The sequence below is a fragment of the Nannospalax galili genome, unplaced genomic scaffold, assembly GCF_000622305.1.
Source record: "Nannospalax galili isolate Female #2095 unplaced genomic scaffold, S.galili_v1.0 scaffold266, whole genome shotgun sequence".
NCBI classification, from domain to species: domain Eukaryota; kingdom Metazoa; phylum Chordata; class Mammalia; order Rodentia; family Spalacidae; genus Nannospalax; species Nannospalax galili.
The window spans coordinates 991,808-1,000,708 of record NW_008355390.1 but is presented as its reverse complement, the minus strand read 5'-3'; the positions used below and the strand labels follow the sequence as shown (position 1 = coordinate 1,000,708).

Sequence of the window (8,901 nt, the reverse complement as noted above, 5' to 3'; positions counted from 1 at the left end):
CAGAATCGGTGACCATACAGCTATTCTGTTTATGAATATGTAAATACAACATGTATGAAATAAAAAAATACCAATTTGCACGACAGACTATGCTAGATATTGCTGATCAAAATGAAAAAGCAAAAATTTAAATATTCAAGCATCTAAACTGATGTTGCAAGGCATACCATAATTATGAAGTGTGGAAATGCACAGATGATGCTTATGCAGATGCTCCTGATGGTGGGACCGCAAATAAATCGGCATCTAAGCATGATTGAGAGGATGCATGCAGATTCTCGTATTTCTTCACTCCAATGCCTAGTGATACAGAGAAAATGCCCTAGGTCCTTAATAACCTTTTATTTGCTGACTAAGTTCCACTCCCATAGCTCACATCAATAAATGACTAGACTAATGTTTAAATTACACCACACACACAAACGCACACACACTTTTTTCTTTTGAAGGGAAAAATGATGACTGTATTCACCCAAGTATTGTGGAGGAAGCATTAAGCTCGGGGAAGAAAATAATTGGTGGATTTTTATTATTGAAATAACTAAGCATGTTCATGCATATTTTTACAGTATGCATGCCTATGCGCCACTCTGTGCAAATGGTGTCCGTGCAGCTTTTGCGCAGTAATTAGGTTGATGTAATTATGGTGAAATAAAGGCAGCCGCACAGATAATTTCACAGCGAATACTAAAGACATATGTGCCTTCCAGTGTACAATAAATGAACCTGAACTGCTGTCGGGGTCCAGGAGGACAGTGTGGCCAATGCACCTATTGTGTCCCTGCTGCAGAAAGGAGCCTGCCGATTGGCCACTGTCTGCAGCACATAGCACTGGCTGGTTATAAAGGACTTGTCTAGGGGAAAGCCTGTAGGTACTCCATTGTCTGGTAAAGTTCATATGACTGCATTCTGTTTTTCAAGCGGGGTGGAGGGAGAGCTGGGAAGGAGGGGGTGTCAGCTCAACTGTAAAAGCTGCACAGATTTTTTTCTGTCTCTGCCTCTCCATAGATTGTTTCTGTTTCATGCCCTGTCTCATTTCGCATAGCTAAAAAAGAATGCTAATTAAGATCCCATGTCTTAACCTGAAAATAATGACTCGGCTGTAATTAGAAATCTGGTGAGAGTTTAAAATTCCGGTAGGGGACCTAAAACATCAGTTACGGTGCTTAGGAGGAAAACGAAGAATTATGTTTCTGTAATCAAGGTAACATGGGAAAGGGGGATTCCCCCTATCTTTTTAACCAATTTTAGCCAATGGTATGTTATGGCAGATGAGAAGATACTGTATTTCAAAAACTATTTTAACCATCAAATTGAAAGAACACAAATCAGTAGCAAGAGAAGCCTTCTTAATCCTCCTTAGGATGCAATTCAGATGAAAGAACTGCTTTTTTATTTTTCTTTTTGTATGTGTGTTATAGATGGATCTGAGAATGCTGTCTGGGCTTGGTGCCAAGGGCTGGTATTTCACAGCAGCGACCGCCTCACAGACGAGCTGTGGGAAGCAGGAGGGAGACTCTCTCTTAGGGTGCCACTACTATGGAGACACAGCTGGGCTGAACAAGATTTGCTTCAAACGACAACAAGAGAGACAGAAAGTATCTGGTTCAACCGCTGCCCAAGCAGGCAGGCACCAGAAGAGCTAGCAGCCAATCCCGCCATGCTTGAAGCCAGCTCTGCAGCTCAGCCAATCAGTGACATCACTGGTGAGAAACTCATTTACATCATGCAGTAATGAACTTTGTTTAACATAGCCTTCCCCCTTTCTTCTTATCCCCCCCATATTAGATCCTTCCATTAATTATTCTGTCGGCATAATTTAAAACGCTATGCAAAAAATGTGGCTATTTTATATCTCTCTGGTTGCTTTTCCCAACTCCTAAACCCTAAACTGGTGACTGCAGTCACCAGAAGGGATTCTGAGTAAAATCCTATTTTGTTTTGACCTTGCAGAATTCGCCGCTTTCTTAATTATTTTGATATATCACAGTGAAAGATTTATCGTCCTCTTTTTTTTTTTTTTTTTTTTTTTTTAAAAAAAAAAAAAAAAAAAAAAAAAAAAAGGCTTAGAGTAAAAACAAATCTTTGTTTGTTTATCTGATGTCATTTTTAATGAAATATGTATTTTCTTCAGTTCAGGATTTAGAGCTGAACAAGGTCATAGAGAATCTAGCGTGCCTTGATGGCTGTTGCGATTTTCCTAAGCGATCTGCGTCTTAGGGCTTCCTTTCATGTTTCCAGATTTTATGCTGCAGTGGCCATTTTGCATACAGTGCTTTATCCAAAATACTGCTATGTACATCTGTCTTGTGGAGGGAAGTTCACTCGTTATATTTCATTCTTCACTGCTCTGGGCCAACATGTCATTTTATTAATGAATAGAACTGAGGTCATTTCTGGACAAATCTCCCCCTTTCCACCGCAGCACAATGCACCTGATTTGCATCCGTTTACTAGAAATACTGAATACAAGAGCCAGCTTGAAAAGAAGTCCAGGGAACGGCTTATATATTATTTCAGAATATGTTGCAGCAAAACTGTTTTTCAGAAGGTGTAATATGTAACATCTGCCTTAATATTTCTGTAAAAATGCTTGATATCCATTTACAGTGCAATACATTTAGCAAATTTATGGAACTGTTATATAACCAGAGTAGACCAAATGAAATCATATTCATGAAGGAGTTCATTTATCTACAGAGAACATTTAGAAGCGTAATCTTTTCTCGCACATTTGAATTTATTTTTTCAAGGATAAGGTAATTTGTCCTATAGATATCTAAAGAGTGTGAAACATGTGCCTCATAAAGATTTCAGGTTGCTTTACAGACTTCCAAAGAGCAAAACTGGGTCACACTTCAATGCAATTTCTATTAAGTCCTATCTTTCTTGCATTATTGGCATTAAAGGCAAGCGGTTTTCTAGCAGACATGGTAGCGCTTCATTGTCTATTTTTTTCTTAAAAGTATGCTTTCAATGTAAGTATTCAACGAAATGGAATTTTAAAAACACAGACAATGGTTTCATAGTGCATGATTCGTTTCAGAAGCTTAAAGAGCACAATGATAGGCATAGTCACTTTAGGAAGGGGTTAGACAAGAAACCACAGCCCTTTTAATTCATAAGGCATTCCATGATCCCGTCATCAGTATTCAGGGGGCAACTATCCTGAATCAGTCACTAGCTCCCCTGCTGCAGATCCTGTAATTTGAATCATGTGTAATAATATATTATCCTACTGGGGGCCTTCTTTCAGTAAGAAAATGCTTTATACATTCTGATATAAGAGAACTTTGGGCTTCTAGCCGACTCACAGCCATTACTCATATGGCCAGTCACAGTCTTCCCCCTTAAAGAAAAACATCTGCACAACTTTCTCAGCCAAAAATTTGCAACCTCCCCCATGTTATAAATTACGATCTCTTAGAACTGGGAACAGTTGACAAATTAAAGTTTAAAAATGGAAGGTTTAAGGGAATGTATCAAAATTTTATTGAATATGCCATGTGGCAACAGCACAAACTCCACTGGCTTTGATGAAGAATGTAGAGGAAAAGGGACCAGAAATATACCTGGGTGTGTTTGTTTGATATCTTAGAAACAGCTGAGATGTTTTATGAAGACAAGGCTTTCTGTGTTTTTCTGTGTCCATCCTTGCCAAATCCTGTAAAGGGTGTGGCAACATGGAGTGCCAGAAGAGGATGGAGACCACTGTGCAGGCAGAAGAATTACTTCCCCTGGGGGAGGAAACCAAGTGACTGAACAGGAACCATTCTGTCCCAGGAGTTAATTCTAATAATGGCCCCTATTCGTTCTTGTGTTATGATCTCAATCAGATCATTTAATTTATCTCAATTTTTCTTATATTTGCAAAGAATACACAGTTAGCATCTCCAGGTTTGCTCTCTGTGAAATGTCCTCATATTTCTTAACAGTTGAAATGCTTGCATCAAGGAGCAAGTACCTTCTTCTGTAAAATCTTTCCAATCATCAAGGCCAGGTCTCCCACTTCTTCACCCTCTCTCTGCACCTCCACTCCTGCATTGCATTGGTGGCAGTTAAGATTGCTGGAGAGCTACACATGGACATTCCTGCCACTAGAACCTTGGAGGCAGAGAATACATTAAATTGATTTAAACACCTAGGTCTAAGAAAAATGAATTCTACTCTAAATATGAAATTCATATTCTGGTTAATGAATTATAAGTACATTGTAAATCATTCCAGAAATTGCAAAAATCCCAGAGATTTCTGTTATGCTGCCAACTATTACCAGCAGGAACCAGTTGATGTCAGCTTTCCCTTATCTATGATGTGCTGTTTATTCAATGCCTTTTGTAATAAAGCTCAGAAAAGATGAGCATGGCTTTATCTACTTTTTCATAATCAGTTCTAGGAAAATGCAACTGATTTTGTGTTTCAAATACAGAATAGTATACAGCTAATATAGCTCGATGTTTGAAAACTTTAAAAAATGAAATTTGTCTAGTTTAATTACAGAGCAACCATGATAAGCAATTTCTGGCATCTAACTCTACTAGTAACAATACAGAAGAATTAATTATGGAAAACTTAGAAAAATTAATCAAGGTAGAAATGCTTTACAAGATGTAGTAAATCACGGTAAATAGAGTCTTGAGTTTTATCTTTACTTTTAAAATTGTTATATCACTTTTAAATCTCTAAACTAGTATAATAACCATTTGAATGTATTTCCAGATGTTTTAGTATATTCTGATAGCATAATGCCAAAATATAATTGATGTTCTGTTATGTGTCCATTTAAGTTTACTTTTGGCTATGGTCCTTCTGATAAATTGAGATCAATTCCTTGGCAAAAGGAAATATTTTTATTAAGTTTTTAAATCATCATTAGATTTTGAAATTCTGTTTCAAACTGTTTGCTTTCACATGATGTGATAAGGAAACTAAATAACTAGAAATATATACATCTTTTTATATCTGGAAAATTAGAAATTTTAGAGTGGATATCAGCTAAAATGTGGATATTGTAAAAATCCTAGAGAAGAGAATTTTTTCAGTGTAAAATATACACTTTCAAATTCCCAGGACAGTGCAAACTGGAGCCTAGTATTCAGAAAGAGTGGTTTAGTATATCTATTCTGCCACATAATCATTACTTTAAAAATCATTGAGATAAGGTTATATCATTTTAAAGGAGAAACATAAATTGTATTTTCTTGTGTAACCTAATACTCTATGCATGACTTCTATTTTATAAGTCAAAATGAATAAGGCTAGATCTAATAAATTGTATTTTTTTCTATGCTATAACATGATCACCTACTAACCAGTCATTGTTTAAAATACTAGCAATTTTGACTAGGAAAATGGTGAAACCTGACTATGGGGTTCACTTTCCCATGACTTTTAAGAAATTGAATTAATTTTAAGGAATAGGTTTTGTTAGCTATGTTTAGGTTAAGTGAGTTTAACTTAAGGAAAAAAAAAACCAGTGGTTTTGATCTTTTTTAGTGTGATGCAATCTCCAGTTACCTCAATAATGAGGTATTTCCTTTTAAACTAGTAGTTAAAATATAATTCAAAATCTTTTAAACCCTGTGAAGTGACTTGTGTCCATTTAGGAGTAAATGTTTCTGAAAAGCAACGAAAGTGGAGTTTGCCCAGCATCTTCTGTCCAACAAATTACACCTGAGTCCAGAGAATGAATGAGTAAATGTGCAATATCTTTTGTAAAGAAAATGAGACTTTACCTCATGGTTTGACATATGGCATCCGAATATTGTTGTTGTCTTTTCCAAACTTTTTAAAGTAGCAATAAACTAGATGGATGTAATGACATATTCTCCCCTTATGTTGACATTTTTAATATCATAATCTCTGTTTCTAATTCTAAAATTTACTCTTGAATAAGGAAAGTAGGGATAAACATTGGGATCTATGCTTATGTAGCAAAACTAGATAATCTGGTAATGGGATGAATCAACTATTGCAAGTTGGAAAAGGAATAGATGATGCTGAATTAGAACACTTATGCACTCTGGTGTTTCTTTCTTTTTAAATTTAGTTTAAATTTTTTATTTACTTATTTATTTTTATTTCATGTTTTTGAGTACTTTGCCTGTATGTATGTAAGTACACCCATGTTGTGCAAAGCCCACAGAGGCCAGAAGAGGGTTTTGAATCCCATGGAACTGGAGTTATGGATGGTTGTTAGCCACCATGTGGGTGTTAGGAATCAAATCTAAGTCCTCTGGAAGAGCTGACAGTGCTCTTAAATGCCACTGCTGAACTATCTCTTCAGCCCCCTGGTGTTTCTATTTAGCCATCTATTAAAACATGAGCAATATTAAGCACAGTGTCAATATATTAGAGAGCATAAAGTGCAGTTGCATGCACTAGGCTAAAATCCTACTGTTGGTGAACAGTGATGTAGCTCTGTGCCTGGATGCTGACATAAGAAGAGAAACAAAAAAGATTCAGATTAATGGCTAATATTTATTGGGGGATAAACTGCATGTGACATGACACACTCTACAGTATATAATATTTCATTTAACGCTCAATTCAGTCCAATGCTGCTATTATTATCCTAATTTTACAGATGAGAAAACTGAGGTACAAAATGTTGCACAAGTTCTCAAAATCACATGTCTAATGAGCAGCGAATATAAATTCAAACCAAGAATTTTAACTTGAAAGGCCATGTTTTTAATCAATGCAAAAAACTAAATAATTAGTACATGAGATTTTGGTTATAAGAACCGATGTTATTTTAATGTATTACCGGAAATAATTTATCTTGTTCATTCTTTTAGATTCATATATTTTTTTCCTTGGAATCTTTACCTCGCATGGATACCATTGACTTTACAATTATCTGGGTCAATATTTTCTTTCTTTTTTTCTAAATTTAATAACCAAATGATTAGAGGAAGCATCTCATTACAGCTTTAACATATTCAGTAACAATTTGCAGAGCAAGAATACGTCTCTGCTGAAGAGATAGTTCAGCAGTAGCAGTTAAGAGCACTGTCTGCTCTTCCAGACTTTCAAAAGTGGTTGTAAATTTTTAGGTTCATAGTTGAATTAATACAGTTATACAATATTGAGCTCAGTACAAACTCTGTAAGACATAACACTGAATGAGTTTTTAACCTTTAAAGAATATATCCATTTCATTTTAAAATATGCTGTTTCCTACATTTTTAATGCTACTAACGCTTAGATATTTGCACATGTGTCTTTAATCTCTATGTATCAGATTATTATTAGTCACAGTCAGTTACAGCCAGATCCTTGGCACCTGAGTATGTATATAAAGTCATCAGGTAAATTTCAATGGTAATGTTTATTACCTGTACTAATTAACATGAAGAAAAATTTTATGCTTCCTCCTCAAATTTGAATCTTTTAAAAATTTTTATTATTTTGTTTTATGTGTATGTACGTATGTATTGCCTGCATGTAGGTAAATGCACTCATGTTGTGCAATGACTGCAGAGGTCAGAAGAGGCTGTCAGATCCTTTGGAACTGGAGTTACGGACAGTTGTTAGTTGCCATGTGGGTGCTGGGATTCGAGCCCGGGTCTTCTTCAAGAACAACCATTGTTCTTAACCACTGAGCCACCTGTCCAGCCCAATGAGTCTTTTTTATTTAATTTGTTGATTTTTTGTGTGTATCTCATACAGAACATCCCAAACAATCTTATTCATCTATATACCCACTTCCCAAATGGCACCCTCCCATAGTCCCCCCCTCCCCGACTGGTGCCCATATCCCTGTCATCCCCACTACTGTCCACTGTGTTGTTGGTGCCCCCAGCCATTCCCCAGTGCCTGTACATCTGCTGAATCTAGTCAGCCCATCCAGAGATCCATGCCCTAGGATCTGTTCCTCATCTAGCAGCAATCAGCTGTCAACATTCCCCTAGAGAAGGTTGGGGTCTGCTCTTCACTCTCCCAGTTCCACGCTGGGTTACTGTCTGGGAGTTCCTTGGGCTACCTGGCCAACAACCCGAAGGAAGGTATTGCCTGTCTGGCATTGTTTCTTGCTATGTAGCCTCCAGCCACACACGTGGACTTTTAAAAAACTACATTGATCCTATCAATCTTTGGTTATACTTTCCTTTTGGGTGTCCAAGACTGAACAACTGGGCCAATATTTTCTATCTATTTGGTATTTATGTAATCATTAAGGTCATTTAAAATAATCCATGTAAAAGCAATTTCAAAATAGGAAGGTATAGATGAATATAAAGTCACATGATTATTAAATTGTCTTCTAAGTATGAATTATCCGAAGTTAGTGTTAGATTAAATATTTCTTCCTTCCATAGCATAAGCTATTTACTTATGAAATATATTAACTATTTTATGAAAAAATAAAGCTTATTGACTTGCTATTTATCAAATATCACTTAACAGTCATTAAACCATGGCTATCCAAACACTGAGAGCGAATCAGCTTTCTCAGTCCTGCCTGCAAATCTCATGTCTAAAATGCAGTGCAATCCATGGATAGGAGAAGAATCTTATATTCTTTGAAAATATAGTGAAAAAATCTTAAGCCTAGTATTAATAGTTTTTAACTTTTGTCAAAGCTGAAGAGTACAGTGAACAAGTTCTTGAATTTAGTACCAATGAACTAGTGACCATGTTACTTTCCTCAATCTCTTATTATTTCTTCCCCAAACATGGTATTCCCTCATCTTGCCGTATGTCAAAAATTGTGCAGAAAATAAACCTTATCTTCTGAACTTCAACTTCAATATTGATTATTGATTGCTGTTCATTATGGAAGTCTCATTTATCTCTCTATCTATCTCTCTATCTATCTATCTATCTATCTATCTATCTATCTATCTATCTATCTATCTATCTATCTATCTATCTATCTATCTATCTATCTATCTATCT

The 8,901-nt window shown here is 36.0% G+C and overlaps 1 long non-coding RNA gene across 1 annotated transcript in view; it reads left to right on the top strand.

Annotated features, from left to right (window-relative positions):
• Positions 1-1,435: 1,435 nt before the first annotated feature.
• LOC115067607 overlaps positions 1,436-8,901 on the top strand; it is a 97,824-nt gene continuing 90,358 nt past the window's right edge. Inside the window, exon 1 of the long non-coding RNA XR_003846994.1 lies at positions 1,436-1,706. This is a non-coding gene — a long non-coding RNA (uncharacterized LOC115067607). The remainder of the gene's footprint in view (positions 1,707-8,901) is intronic.